This window comes from Colobus angolensis, unplaced genomic scaffold, assembly GCF_000951035.1.
Source record: "Colobus angolensis palliatus isolate OR3802 unplaced genomic scaffold, Cang.pa_1.0 Scaffold50, whole genome shotgun sequence".
NCBI classification, from domain to species: domain Eukaryota; kingdom Metazoa; phylum Chordata; class Mammalia; order Primates; family Cercopithecidae; genus Colobus; species Colobus angolensis.
Genome location: NW_012118488.1, coordinates 7,871,509 through 7,887,413, shown reverse-complemented (window position 1 = coordinate 7,887,413; position 15,905 = coordinate 7,871,509).

Here is a 15,905-nt window from a genome sequence, read left to right as displayed (position 1 = left end):
CTCGCATACTTTTTCCAGCCTAAGGCTGTTGTAGAGACTTGGTGACATGTGAGGTTAAAAAAAAAAGATAAATTATGAGAAAACTCAGAGAGTATCTTTGTTTCATCTTTTCACTTTGTCCGTCACTTGTGTCAGCTCTTCAGAGTTCCTCTATAAGAAGATCAGATGAGCAGAACAGAGAGAACAAACAGTAATAATCCTTCTCTGGTCCCCTTTCTTCCTGGAGACTGAAAATGCAGTAATTTTTTCCTTTTAGAAAATATGTAGGATATGATAGTAAACATAATCTGATCAATTACCAAAAAAAGACAATTTAACTGTATTTTGAAAATTGGAACCAAGATATACATGTCTGAATTTGGTGATTAGCCTTTATTGAAATAAAATGCATCCTCCCTGTTATATTTGATTGGCAAGTTTTTTTTCATGTTTTCTATATTTTGTTCTATGAACATATTTTGTACCATAATATTTAAAGAAAATATAAAGTTATAGGTAACATTGGTAGTATATGATATTTATATAGCACTTTATAATTTCCAATATACTTTATACACACGTGATGTGTTTCACACAATATCCTTGAAAAGTTATGCATGTCAATTTTTGTATTTCCAGTTTTAATGTGAGGAAAGTAATCGAGGGATTCTGGAGCACCTGGCAAGGATTACTTAACTAGAAAGTTTCTGAGTTATACCTGAATTTCATGTCGTTTGTATTCTGCAATGTTCTCCATATTATGCTCTTTATTCCGAGACTTCATTGATGTCCCACACATACCTTCTTTCCTTCTCAACCATCCGTAACACACAAACAGAATCTGTTTTGGTTGTACTTTGTTCTGCATTTCCCTTTATCTTTGTGGTCATCGTAATACATTATATTGGATTACGGATTTTTTTTCTTGTTTCTCAAGTAGACTCTAAAATTCTTGAGTACAAGAATCATATTTTATTTCCTTATGTATTTTTTGGATCATTTGACCCATGCCAAAATCCTATTCAGACTGGTGTTTTAAGACAGTCACTATAAAAGGGACATATTTTAATAATCTGAAAGCAACTTTTTCCATGAAAGGTAAGGATGACATTAAGATTAATAATAAATTATAGCTATTAAATTAAAAAATTAATAACTTCTTTTAGTAAAATAGATGCGTCTCAAGGGAAATATAACTAGCCTTCCATATACTGTAGCCCTAATTTCCCACACAGAGATTACTCTAGGTATATTAACTTGTCTATCATTCTTAACATGAATTATGTGTTCTTACTATCCCTTTATATAGAGAATCCAAAGTATACTGATTGGTTACACAGTTTGTCAACGGAAAAGTAAGGATACAAATGTAGGCTCTTAACAGTGATTCCCAGCCTGGTTACACAATAGAATCACCTGGGGGAGATTTTACATATAACAATCCCATAGATATTTTATTTTAATTAGTCTGGTATGAAGCTGAACATCAGCTTTGAAAAACAAAAACAAACAAAATCAAAACCAAAAACAAAATGCTTCTGGAATCTTCCATATAGATAGGATTTATAACTGAGCTTTTAAAAATTATGGTGTACCAGTACCTAATAAGTCTTAAATTTACAGATTATTACAAGCGATTCATTAGACGGTGGCACATGCTGATTTTCATTTAAGAGTTGTCTGAACCAGTATATTAAACAAAGGGCAAGGTATTGCCATAGAGGATAGTTTGCCAGCTGCAGAGGGAAATCTAGCCCTTGTTAAATTTGACTGCTACACAACTTAGTAATACAGATATTCTACCTAGCATCGAACCGTCCTGTATTAGCTGCTTCTTTGGTTAATTAGTATTTTACTCAGTTATGTCCTCGGCTTGTTCTCCAGCTCAGGCTACCACACGCTTTCATAGTGACAAGAACTATGGGTTGGGAGGTCATGAGGCAATTGTACATGAGGCAAGTACAATCGTATGTGTGATGACAAGGAAGTGCATCAGATGCTGTGTGGTCATACCCAGCCTATGCCTGGATTAGAAAATACTTTAATGAAATGGAGCTACAGCAAGCTCTGAATGAGGGCAGTTCTGACAATTAGGGAAGGTGGGGTCATGTCCCAGTTAATCATAGCCACACAAACAGAACAATGACAAAAGTTGAGAAGAAAAATCTTTAGCCTTGATAGTGAAATACTTTACCCTACAATATTTCAGCTTACTTTGTATTTCTTTCATGTAAGTGAACTTTCTGAACTGGCAAAATTCAGAAAATGTCTAGTTTTCTTTTGTACGGAATTTAATACTTTGAACAGGTGACTATATAGTATTTGACTAAATCCATCTTAGTTCCCAAACAAACTACCTTTTACAAATAAACAATCAGACTAGGAATAACAGGAATTTGTTAAGTTCAGTAAATAAAGGGCAGGAAAGTATTCAGAGCAAATGGCCCCATTTGAAAGAGACGTATAATAAGAAAGAGGAAAGTTAAAAATATAAAAAATAATTCAAGTCATAAATGCAATAAGAGTTAGAAAAACCAATCAGTAAACAATATTAAATAAGAAAGATTATTGCTGAATAAAAAATGTGATGAAGAGAATAAGTAACACATTGGTTACTGCAAAATACAATAATAAGCACAGCATTAGAAGAACAGATCAAGATATTTTTTATAGGTTTAAATGAAAATGAAGATTAAGGAAGAGATAAGAGACAAAAAGAGCCAGATGATGCAGTATATGTATAAAATGAATTGCACAATTAGAGAAGAGAGCAGATAAAAACAGAAGCAATAAAGAATAATAATTGATGAACACAAGATTCATGTATAATGGCAAAAGAAAGATGCTAAGACATTCTAATGATTTACATTTCTGTCATTCATACACATGTTTTATGTCTGTGCAGTATTGGGAGCTAATGTAAGTTCTATTGGATATTGTCTTGCTATTTTCTATCCTATTAGGTTCTTCTTAAATACATGGAACTCAATTTTACCTGAGAGGAATGGGGGAAAAAAGATTCAATGAATAGTAGGCACTACGAATTAAAACAGACTAAGTACATTTAGAGAAAAGTTAAGTGAGATTTTTACTTTAAGGCAAAAATAAAAATTATAAATTTTACAGGCAGAAACAAAGGAACAAACAAACAAAAGTGTTTAAGACAGAGGAAAAATGGCATCAGGCTCTCCATACATAACTCTGAAAACTGGACAACATGGGAACAATATCTAAAAAGGATTAAGAGGAACAGAGTTCATTAAAAAATCAATATGCCAAGTACATCTTGCAAAAGTGATGATGATTGTAGAATATTTTGGAATATTTCCAAATCTTCTCCACAAGAAAGATAGATTATCCCTAATAATAAAACCTAAAACTTATAGACTACATCTTAACACAGACCATTCAAGTGACAATTTTTCCCCCAAACTAGAAACTGGAAGTGAATTGGAAGAAAGCACTGACAGCTTGTGCTCATGTGATCTCAGGGAATTAATAGGGCATTTGAGGAACCCAAGAAGACAAGAATTCCCCAGACACCAAACAGAAGTTCATGGGAAGCACAGTGGGACAATTTCAGAAGAGCACGTAAACCTAGGTAGCAGTTTTTACATACTTTAATGCGTGGGTCAATGTAATTGGTCCAGAATAAAATCTGAAGGATCTGGAGTAGTCTGGGTCCTTCAGGGTTTCAAAACTAAGTAGAAAGATAATCTTATTCATTGGGAAGAAGTTGTTGGGAGCAGTATAAACTAGCAAGATGTGGAAACATTAGAAAACAAATATAGAAAACTCATAAAGAATATACACATAAGAGAAAGGGAATAATATCAGATTACAGAATGTCAAGGTAATATTTCTAAACTAATCATAGAACCAAAAAGAGTTAGTGCTAGACTGAAAAAGCAAGAAAATCTATTTTAACCTTCTAAAATTTCAGAAAGTGAATTTCATGTATAAATAAGCTACTTAAAAGGATTAGGACTGATTTTCACACAAAGCTGTTACAAGAAAGTAAAGGTTAAGAAGCAGAATATTGTCTCTACAGACACAACAAATCAAAAAACAAATGTATGCATATAAAACAGTTAAATTTCTAACCTAATATTTCAAAACAAGCTAAAAAATATTAAGAGGTCTAAAATGTTAAATAATAATGCAAATCTTAACTAGAAAAACCCTTAGATAAGGTAACAGAACTCAAGAAAAACAAGAAATAAATAAAATATTCATTGTAGAAATGAATGCTAAACTGTAAGAAAAAACCCAAAAAACAAAAAAATAGGAGTGAATGTCTTAAGACAGCAAGGTGAAAAAAAAATAAGAGAGAAAAAGATTGAGATAAAATGACAGATAAAGAGGATAGTTTATGTAGACTGAACATATATTTAACAAGTATTCCCAAGGAAGAAAGCAAATTCAATGAAACAGAATAAATAATCTAATATTTATTCAAAAAATGTTACCGAAATTTAAACAAAGAAAAAAAATACTTGAAATTACAAACTAAAAAGACACTGTATAATAGAAAAAATGATACCAGAATGCTTTATTTGAAATAAAGCCCTGAAAGAACAACAACGACAAAAAAAAAAGAAAAAGAAAATTTGGACAAAATGGCTAAATAATTGAGCTAGTTAAAGACAAAACATGATAGTGATCTGGCTCCATTGTCTGGAGAAACACACAGGGTCCTTGGTCTTATGCCAAGACAATTAGTGACACGGATACAGGTGGAATGGTTTAAGGAGTGGAAAGTTTAATAGGCAAGAAAGAAGAAAACAGCTCCCCTGTACAGAGAGAGGAGGGCTTCGAATGGAAAACCCTGCAGCGTAGAAAAGCAGTCAGTTATACTGGGAGGCGGGAGGAGGCCTTGTCTGATTTGCACAGGGCCCAGGCGATTGGTTTGACCAGGTGTGTCATTCACGTAGCCCACAAAAAAACTGACCCTCCCACCCTAGCCTTTTAATATGCAAATACTCCTACCTGGCCGGCCACCGTGTTGTCCTGCTCACGTGGCTTTGTCTGGAGGCTGCTACGACACCTGGCACAACTGGTGACAGGAAAAGAGGGTGGGAGACGCCATATTGAATGTAACAGACACAGCTGCCGGCATTTAAATATAAAAGCTTCTACTTTGCATATCTAAGCTTGACTTCTCAGGTTACTTTCTGTTAGAGAAAAAATAGTTTTGGGGTTTGCTGCTTATTAAAGGAAAAATTCCACCAAGAACTTTCTTTTCTTTTTTTTTGAGATGGAGTCTCGCTCTGCCGCCCAGGCTGGAGTGCAGTGGCCGGATCTCAGCTCACTGCAAGCTCCGCCTCCCGGGTTTACGCCATTCTCCTGCCTCAGCCTCCCGAGTAGTTGGGACTACAGGCGCCCGCCACTTCGCCCTGCTAGTATTTTGTATTTTTTTTTTTTAGTAGAGACGGGGTTGCCAGGATGGTCTCAATCTCCTGACCTCGTGATCCGCCCGTCTCGGCCTCCCAAAGTGCTGGGATTACAGGCTTGAGCCACCGCGCCCGGCCCCACCAAGAACTTTCACCCTTTCTAGCTGCCTAAAATAATTTCTTAATAATTCCTGTATTATTTGTCCCCTCAGGAGATGTAAACCTAACTGCTGTTAGGTGGGTGTTGGATGATGATTCTTTCTGGCTAATTCCTGCTGAAAAGAGTCATCGTATGGTGGGGACAGCAGTTGGGCCTCCTCTTGAGGTTGATAAAGCATTTGGGGAAGAATTGCTTGTACATGCATGGTTTGCAGCACCATTTGTAGTTTGATTGCTTCTAGGTGAAAAGCGATAAATTTTACAAGGAGGTTTGAAATATAGGGTTAGAATATGAGCATTAAGATTACCACTGTTAGTGGCGGTCCTATGGACGGTAACTATGGCAGTAGAGTTTGATACCTGTTAGTTATCCCAGTGGATTGTAATAGCAGTTTGCCTCCACTAGATATCGGTGTACATTGCCAGAACTGTTAATATAAAATTAACATTTTCCTTGAGAAAAACATACGTTTCCCCCTTGACTTGCCATTAGAGGATAATTTTAGGTTTAGGCCATTTTTATAACTTGCAATATGACTGGGAGAAATATGTCATTGGGTGGCTAATAGAACTTTAGTGTTAATCTTGCCAATTCCTTTCCTTTATTAAATTATGTCATTATTTTCACTGGCCTTCATACAACATGCACAAACTTTCTAACTTGTTCTAAATATCCTTCCTTTAAACAACCAGTCATTTCCTTCTAGGACAAAAATTTACCATACAAACTCCTTCCTTATATAAAATATCTTTCTTTATAACCTTCTTTCCATAGCTTAGAGTGAACCATATTGCCAATCTTTAATAAAAAGTCCTATCAAACTTAATGATAGTAAAACTTCCACGCTTACTTCTTATCTGTAACTATTACTGCTGCTATAAGCAAAACAACCTTGACTAAATTTTTTCTGCAGTTCTTAATTCGATTTTAAGGACGATAATTAGACAAAATATTACGGCAATTAGAATTTTACAACCAGAAATCCACATTGTGGGTGCCATAGTGTATGGTTCTATTGTAAATAGTAGCATGACCATAACAATTCCCACAAGAGGTGTAGTAAATAATTTCCATTAAAAACTTGACTTGGCAAGATGTAACACTTCCCTTTGTGGGATCTACAAAAGTACAAATGCAATTCTATGAATAATTAAAATCTCCCTGCAAATATGCATTAAAAAGAAGTTATAATATTTGGCAGTGAATTCCAGAGGAAAGCATAGAAATGATAAAAAGCATCTGGTGAGGTAGGAGAGGGACTGAGTAAGATGAGTAGCCCTCGCTCAGTTACTCATCTTTTTTATGATTTTCAGCTTAAGATCTATTTCTTTTTTTTTTTTTTTTTTTTTGAGACGGAGTCTCGCTCTGTCGCCCAGGCTGGAGTGCTGTGGCCAGATCTCAGCTCACTGCAAGCTCCGCCTCCCGGGTTCACGCCATTCTCCTGCCTCAGCCTCCCGGGTAGCTGGGACTACAGGCGCCGCCACCTCGCCCGGCTAGTTTTTTGTAGTTTTTAGTAGAGACGGGGTTTCACCATGTTAGCCAGGATGGTCTCGATCTCCTGACCTCGTGATCCGCCCGTCTCGGCCTCCCAAAGTGGTGGGATTACAGGCTTGAGCCACCGCGGGCGGCCAAGATCTATTTCTTCGTATTGATATTCAGGACATTCCTCTGGGCTCCAGGGGTTGCTCCCTCAGCTTTTCAGGCTTTGACTTGAATGTGATACATTCAGGAGTTGATACCTGTAACTTTCACTTCTGAGGATGTTGAAAGAAGAACAATGTGGGGCCCTTCTCACCCTGGGTTTAGGGAAGGAGAGAGAGAGAGAGAGAGGAGCTTACAATTAAACCAAATTTCCTGAGTTAAATAGAGGTGATCCTATTTCCTGGGCTTGGGTGGGTTTCTGCTGGTTGTGTCAATTCCTGTTGGAGGAGAGCTAGTGAGGTTACATGCTTAACCAACTAGGGGTTTTCTGCCTGAAAACAATCTCTGAATATATTGGCAAGTTTTATGCTTTCCTAAGCGAAAAGGTTGGTGAAGGATTTTAAGGACTTTCCATTGCCTAGGGGATGGCAAATGGAGTTTGCCATCCTGACTGAAGCCATGGTGAGACTGGAAAGAATGCCCTCGAGAAGTGGCCTGTTCTATTTCTGCAGGGGAATACTGAGATTTAATTTCTCTTAGGGAGCCTTCCTTGATTGGAAGGGGCTTGAAGTGTGTCAATGCCTTGAGGCTTCCTTGTCTTTGACTTAGCTGCCTGATTAGCTAACCTATTTCCTTTGGTTACTTTGTTTCCTTTTGATGTTCCTTACAATGAATCCCTGGTATTTCTCATGGAAGAAAAGCTGAAGATAATAACCTGTTAATTCCCTGGTGATATTTTATAGGAGATTCATTAGTGATAAGAAAATATCTTTCCTTCTAAATGGCAGCATGAGCGTGGAGCCAAGAAAGCATACTTGGAGTTAGTATAAGTGCTAGCTACCTTTCCCTTCCTTAATTTTGGTGCTCTTGTAAGAGCTATTAGTTCAGCTAATTGAGCACTCGTTACTGGGGAGAGATGTTATTTAGAGTGACTACTGCTTATCCTGCCTTATGTATTTCTTGCTTTACTGGCTGTTAGCCAAGGGCTTCCCCTAGAAGGCAGTAATCTTGCCATATTATGTGGGGTGTGAAGAGTTAAAGTTAATTTGGAGGCTTTTCTGACCAGTAGAGCTATTGTGGAAGTGGTTTGGAAACAATAGGTCCTCCTAACTGCAACTAAGAGGTTTAGAAAAACATTGGAGTAGAGTTTTTCCTGAGATACCCCGTACAAGGTTGTGCTATGGGAAGAGGGGAGGCCTGGATTAGACGGGAGAAAAGAGGGAGACTAGCTCTAGTGTTTAGAAGGTGGTTTACTTTCCTTCCTTTAATTCCCTTAATCACCCGGGGCTCCTGTGCTTTAATGGCAGTTTGAGACGCTGGAGTCAGTGTGTTACCCCCAGGACCCATCCGAACACCTGTGAGACTTGTTCTAAACACAGTGACCTTTGTCTCTGGGGGTAGTTTGATTTCCAGTGGCCTCCACCACAGGCTGGACAGGGTTGAGGTGGCTTCCTCTTGCTGTTTGGGCATTCCTTCTTAAAATGCCCTGGCTTGCCACACCGGTAACAACTAGCAGATGCACCTAGTGGATCCCGGAATTTGCAAACCTGCAAAGCAGCTACTATAGCCTCTGTTCTTCTCCTGAGCATTCCCTCTTTTGAGCCTCCTCTTGGTCCCTATTATGAATGCTTGAAGTGGCACCCTCAGGAGGCTCTCTAAGGTACTATCTGGTCCTATAGCTTGCTTCTATAGTTTCCTTCTAATATCAGGAGCTGCCTGTATAGTAAACTTGTGTTTTAGAATGAGCAGCCCCTCAACTGAGTCAGGGTTTAAGGAGATGTACTCGATCAGTGCCTCCCTCAGTCTTTCCATAAAGGCTACAGGATTCTTTTCAGGCTTTTGGTTTATCATAGACAGTTGAGAATTGAGAGGTCTGGACTCAGTTCTTCGTAGCCCCTCTAAAATGCATACTAAAACGTGCTTTCTTTTCCATTCATCTGCAGAGGTACTGGGATCCCAATTAGGGTTATGAAGAGGAACTGCTTCTCTTTCAATTGAGAATGGTATTTCTGCTATTTCTTTGCTTCTCTTTCAATTGGGAATGGTGTGTCTGCTATTTCTTTGCTTTCCCTATCACCTTTCTTTGCTTTTGGTGTATCATAGAAGATATGTTGCTCATCTCCAGAGTTATCTGCTGCCTGCAGAGCCTTCTGTTTTTCAGCTGCTGTTAGGATTTGGTTTAGGAGCAGCGTAACACACTTCCATGTGAGGTGAAACACCTGCGTTAAATTCTGTACAGCTTCTATATATCTATCAGGGTTGTCAGAAAATTGGCCTAAGTCTCCTTTGATTTGCCTAAGGTCCTGAAATGAGAAGGGACCTTGAAGAGGCCCCAAATAAGGAGCTGCAGATGGTTCCCCTGGAAGTTGTTTTTGTAATTTGGAAGAATTATTATCTTTGGGCCTTCTTGATAGGATTGCCAAAAGAGCTGGTCTTACGATGCTTGCAAAGATTTAGTAAAAATTCCATACCCTTGTGCAAAATAAAATGAGTCACTTTTCTCTTCAAACTCCTGAGGTTAAAGCAGTTCAAGTGTTTCAGAGCGCACTCTAGAGGGGTGAAAGCTGAAGACAATCTGTTATTCATCTAGAAAAAGAAGTGAGAATAAAAGCATCCTCTCAGCCGCCTTCCTTTCAGTATGCGACCCAGGGTGAAGAAGACAGTATGAGCTTCCCCCGATTGTTTTCCCTCCTTGGTTCCTGGGTTGCAGCATCCTGTTGAATGTGCCCCCCATGGTTGTAGGTGTGACCCTCCAAGCCATGGCACCAGAAAACCTGAGTTTTTGGGGCTACATTCACCCAAGCAGGTCTAGCCCTCTGCCTGGGATTTCCCTTTGATTTCCTAGACTTGTGTGACCTACTTGGATCCCCAAAAAACTGGATCTTTGGAAAGACTGTAATGGTTGCCTTTGGGCAAGTCTTCTTTAACGGAGGCCATGTGCTAGATTGCCTGCTATTACAGCCCGTGCTAAAACATTTACCCTTAGAAAAATGGCTCCGGTTAACTTCCAAACTTAAAATCTCTGTACTAATTTAAAAGAAAATAGCATAAAGGAGTAATTATAATCCAGGAATTCCACTAATTGGTATATATTTCAAACAATGAAATTAGTGTACTAAAGATATTGTCTGCATCCCCATGTTCACTGTAGCGTATTCATGATAGCCAGAACATGGAATCACTCTAAATGTCTATCAATCAATGAAAAGATAGAGAAAATAGAGTTTATATTCAGTTGGTGCAAAAGTAATTTTGGTTTTTGCCACTACCACTGAACTTTTGCACCAACCTAATCTATGCAATGAAATAATATTCAGCCTTAAAACAGAAGGAAATAATATCATTTGTGACAAGATGGTTAAACATGAAAGACACAATGTTAAGTGAAATAAGCCCAGAACAGAAAGACAAATACTGTATTATCTCACTTATACATGGAATCTAAAAATGTTGAATTCATAGAAGTAGAGGGTAGAATGGTGGTTAACAGAGAGGGGTTTAGGGGGATGTTGGTCAAAAATACAAAATTCCAGTTAGATAGGAGTAATAACTTCAAAAGTTCTATTGTACAACATGGTGACTATGATTAGTAATATATTGTACTCTTGAAAAATGCTGAGTGGGAATGTAGAGTTCTCACCACAAAAATGATAACTATGTGAGGTAATGCATGTGTTAATTACCTAGGGTGAGTCATTTTGCAATGTATATTTACCTCAAAACATCATGTTGTACATTGTATATACATATCATTTTATCTGTCAACTTAAAGAATTAAAGATAAAAACAAATAAAAAATGAAACAGTTGTGGTGAATTAATAATATATAAAGATGCAATTGGTATGACAATAGCATAAAGCAGATGAAGTTATAGAAAAGAGTGTGCATACTATGGCAAATAAATTTATATTTAACTGAGCTAGATTATTATAAAATAATGTTAATTCTAACTCCCAGAATAACTACTAAGAACATAATTCAAAAATTATAGTAAACAATATGGAATAAAAATGGTGTACTAGAAAATATATACTTAACAGAAAAGAAAACATAAATGGAGAAACCAAAAATACATAATACTTATGAAAAGACAAAGAACAAAATGGGGCTAATTGGACTGAATGAACATTGACTCAAGCAATTGAGTTGTAAATTATTTCCTAAGCATGCATCTGATGCTTACTAAGATTCACAGAAATGCAGAAAGGCTGTGTTGCATGGCTTTTCTGAAAAAAGAATGTAGCTTCTTTCCATAAGACTGATTAGCCAAAGCAGACTTTTCCCAATTTGTTTTCTTACCTTCCAGAAATATTTCCTCATTATTGCTATTGGAGGTTCTTAATTTAACAGTAGTTTTTCTGCACTTTTTTTCTTAAAAGGACACTAATACCTTTTTGTATTCATCCAGCATGGTTTCTATCTGTCTTGCCCTGTTTCTAGATGGAGTATGAAGAAGTATCATCATTTCGAGAAGTGGTACTTGAGTTTCATAGCTAGTTTGATCAAACTTGTAAGTTCAATAATCTGTTAAAGAGCAGAACTTTAGAATTTTTAAACTTTTATTTTGCATACTTTTTATAATGTGCAACTTAAAAAGAATTCCAAACACAACATCATTAAGTGTGTATCTTAATTTTATAACCAGACTGAAATCCTGGGAATGTCCAAATGACTACTCAATTCCCCCGAATACTATTTTAGATAATAGCAAATTGCATTTTGAATAATGCCCAGGTCCTTTAGTTTCATCAGTGAGGGAAAACTGCATATTTGAAAGATGGAAAAGGTATTTAAAAAAGCAAACCTATGTTTTTCTTATAGTTTGATTTGCAATTACCTAACAATAAAGTTTCTGGGAATATTCTCAAGAAATGCTTTAGAGCCAAATTGATATTTACTAAAGTCAAACATGGATGATGATATAGCCAGTCAAAAACCAAACATACAAATAACATATAAATTAGCAAAATCTAGGTTTTCTTCCCCTATTTCCTCCACAACCAGACTGATCTCCAGGCAATTGTTTAAAAAAAATAAAGAAACAAAAATAAAAATGAAAAACAAAGCTAACGGAAAGAGAGTTTGAACAATGATCAGTGATGAATATCTTGACAGGAAATTTTCATCCCAAAAATATGGTTTCTCAACTTGAATTTGAAGAAAATCACAAAGTGCTGTTACAGAAAACATTGTTATCAGAAAGAAACCTGTTGAGAATCTGAAATCTGATATTTAGTAATAATTAAACATAGCAGCATTTTGTGTGTGTTTTTAAGGCTTTCACCTATGTGTTGATTGTGATTTCAAGATAAAGGAGTTCAGTGGCTACTAGGAATGGGGATACAATAGCTCTCCTTTGACGAGTCATGATCTATTTCAGCATGTTAAGCCTGTTAAAAGCTCTGACAAACCTGGTATTAAAAAAAAAACACTTTGTTATACTGGACACTTCCCAAACTCTTATAAGCAAACATGAGGTCTATTTTTTTAGACCAGTGCAGTTGAACACAGTTTTTAAAATGTTTAGACAGAGTCAGTTATTAAAAAAATTAAATGAGGAATATTTATTTTTATTTTATGGGCATACCAAATATTAGTGGTAGTGTAGCGAAAAATAAATTGCTGATGAGTACTGTAATTATGCATAATCCTTATGGAAGACCATTTGGCAATATATGTCAGAAGTTTTGAAACTTCTAAGCATTGGACACGGGTCTACCACAAGATGCACTGCATGATTAATTTACATATAAAGATATGTATTACAAGATTATTTGTAATATGTCCCCACAAAGGGGAATGAGCAAATACATTTTAGGATGCTATATATTGAAATAGTAATATGATGAAAAAGAATATTTAATGGAATGGAAAATATGCTATATAATTTAGTGAAAAAAGTGCAGGCCATAATACATATACTGTATGTGTACCTTTGTATAAAAACATATATACAATTGTACCTAGAAAAACAGTAGAAATATATAAGCTAAAGTGTTATCTCTAAGTATGTGTATTTTTGTTTTCCTGCTTTGCTTATCCATATTTTTCACATATATATGTATGTATTTTATTATGAATAAATTATGAATGTTTCTCATAGCAATATAAAAATACAAGAAATGTATGTATGCATATATATTTGTATACTCCTTGTATTTTTATATTGCTGTAAGAAATATATATAATGTTCATAATAAAATAATATTTATAAAATAGCCCATAACAGTTTACCACATTTTTTACTCCCAACAAAAAAATACTTGAAAGCTGAGACTTTGTAATGGATGCTTTGATCTTTTGCATGTCTTTCTTTCAAAAGATTGGAAATATTGAGTCACATTATAAAACCATGTTATAAGCTATTCAGTATACGTCTTTGAGTTTGTAATTTGAGGTTGTATCATTTCGTTCCTCCTAATTTACTAAAATGTATACTGTATTTTAAGTGTTTTGTATAGGTTTTTAAAAATGTTACATATGTTTCAAATATATTTTAATAGGCAAAATACATGAGAAGAATTCTAAGGAATTAGAAGCTTATGGCCTCAGAAAGCATAATATGTGTCCCTTGCAACATAAGACAGAGAAGATAATGTATGTTTCTCCCTCGAAAATCTAAAGGACTGGAAATGAGCTAAGGAGTTATTTTGATGGTTGGGGAAAGAAAGGTGGTAGCAGGGGCTAGCCTTCCAAAATTAACAGGAGCAAAGAATGTATCAGTGCTTCCTGTGAACACACATCAGCCTTGCACACAAGGTTATATGGGGTCCTATCCAAAATGACCACCTAGAGCAACAAGGCAAAATCAGCAGAGATAACCCAAAGGTAGTGCTGTATTGCTACAAAGCTAGGAAGGGGTATATCCAGCAAAAAGTGAGGTGTCTTCACCTGTAACAACACTGTAAGGCAGACATCCCCAGAGATGGCAAGAGGGTCTCCAAAGAAACCATGAAATAAATGTCAAAGGAAGTGGTGAGTTTTGAGCATATTGCAAGAAGATTGGTATTCTGAATAACCACAACACTATGAATCAAGTCAGAACTTTCTTCTCTCCTTACAAATCCTTCTTCCCCATGCTGCAACCCTGGAGAAGTTAGAAATGCTATTGACAAGGAGTAACACCTGGTAGAAAACAGTAGATTTACAGGGACAATGAGAGACGAAAATAATTACAATTACATTCCATGGATTTTGCTTGCTCAGGATAATCATTATTTAGTGGGAAAGGAATAGGGTTGTCACATTAAAAAAACGAATCCTAGTTAAATTTCAATTTTATCTAAAGTCACTAATTTTTGTATATTGATGCAAATGATGCTTGAGTAATAATACGTTAAAATATTCACTGGTTGCCTGAAATTCAAATGTAACTGAGATTTCAATACTTTTATTTGCTAAATCTGGCAATTCTACCCTTGTATTATTTAATGCTTATCGGACTAAAGTCTACCTTGCTTGATATCAGAAACCTTATCCTCACTTTCTTTTTATTGCATTTTCTTGGTATGCTTTTGTATCCTTTTATTTTTAGCCATTCTGAATCACTTTAATTTTAGTTGTGCCTCATATACACAGCAAAGAATTGGGTTTTGATTTGTATACTCCAATCAGACAATCTTCACTTAATAAGCAAGGTAAATCCATTTAGATTTACTAAGATGGTTAATATGCTTGGTCTCAATTCTTCCATATCACGTTATTATTTATTACTTATTAATATGAAGTTATTTCATACTGTTAGCCTGTTTTCTTTGCCTTTTAAATTTTTTTGTACTACCCTGGCAAATAGAGAAGATCATATTTGTATTCTAAATGACTTTTGTATTTCATTATTCTCTGACTGTCTCCCTGTGGGGTTGATATGGGCTTTCTGCTGCTCCTAACTATTAGTTAATATCAGGTGGGCCACTCCACGTGGCTGTCCCTTTCTCCAGGTTTTGGGATCCAATGCTTCATTTCAAGCTTGGAGTGAGAACAGCATGCTGGTATCAGTAGTTCCAGAATGATCAACTCACCTTTGTAGCATTGTTATAAGCAGCCCCTATCTACGTATATGTTCCACTTTAAATGTTCCTAAACATACCAAATTTGAGAGGACCATGCATTTTTCTGCCATTGCTGACTAAGACACAAAGTATTTAATTAACAAACAAGCTAACAAAGCAGAAGTCATCGCAGTGGATGGCTACAATGAGAAGAAAACTCATTGAATATAGAAGATAATTTGGAAATATTTCCCAAAACTCATAAGCAGGGGATAGAGATAAAAATAGGAAAAAAAAATGAAATAGACGGTGAGCACATTATAGACATTTCATATATTTAAACTCTATATTTTCAAAGGAAAGAATACCAATGTAAAGAATTGACCATGAAAGAAATAATAGCAGGGCTGACTTAAAGAAAAAAAGAAACTGAAAGTTGAAATGGATCACCCACGTCCAGGAGAACTACTTAGGAGGAGATCCCTCCTTAACTTACACTTGAAAATACTCAATGGGCATGAGAGATATTACTATGACTCATCATGGAACTGTTTCCCAAAGAACTAAAACTCAATTTTATATTCTTCTACACAGTCCCAGAGGCAGCCATTAGCAATCCATCCAATTTGGAAGATTAGATGAAATCTGCTTGCCATTCAGAATTTAATATAAAACTTAAGAATAAAAGAGTGCCCATATTGCCAACAATCCTAAGCCAAAAGAACAAAGCTGGAGGCATCACG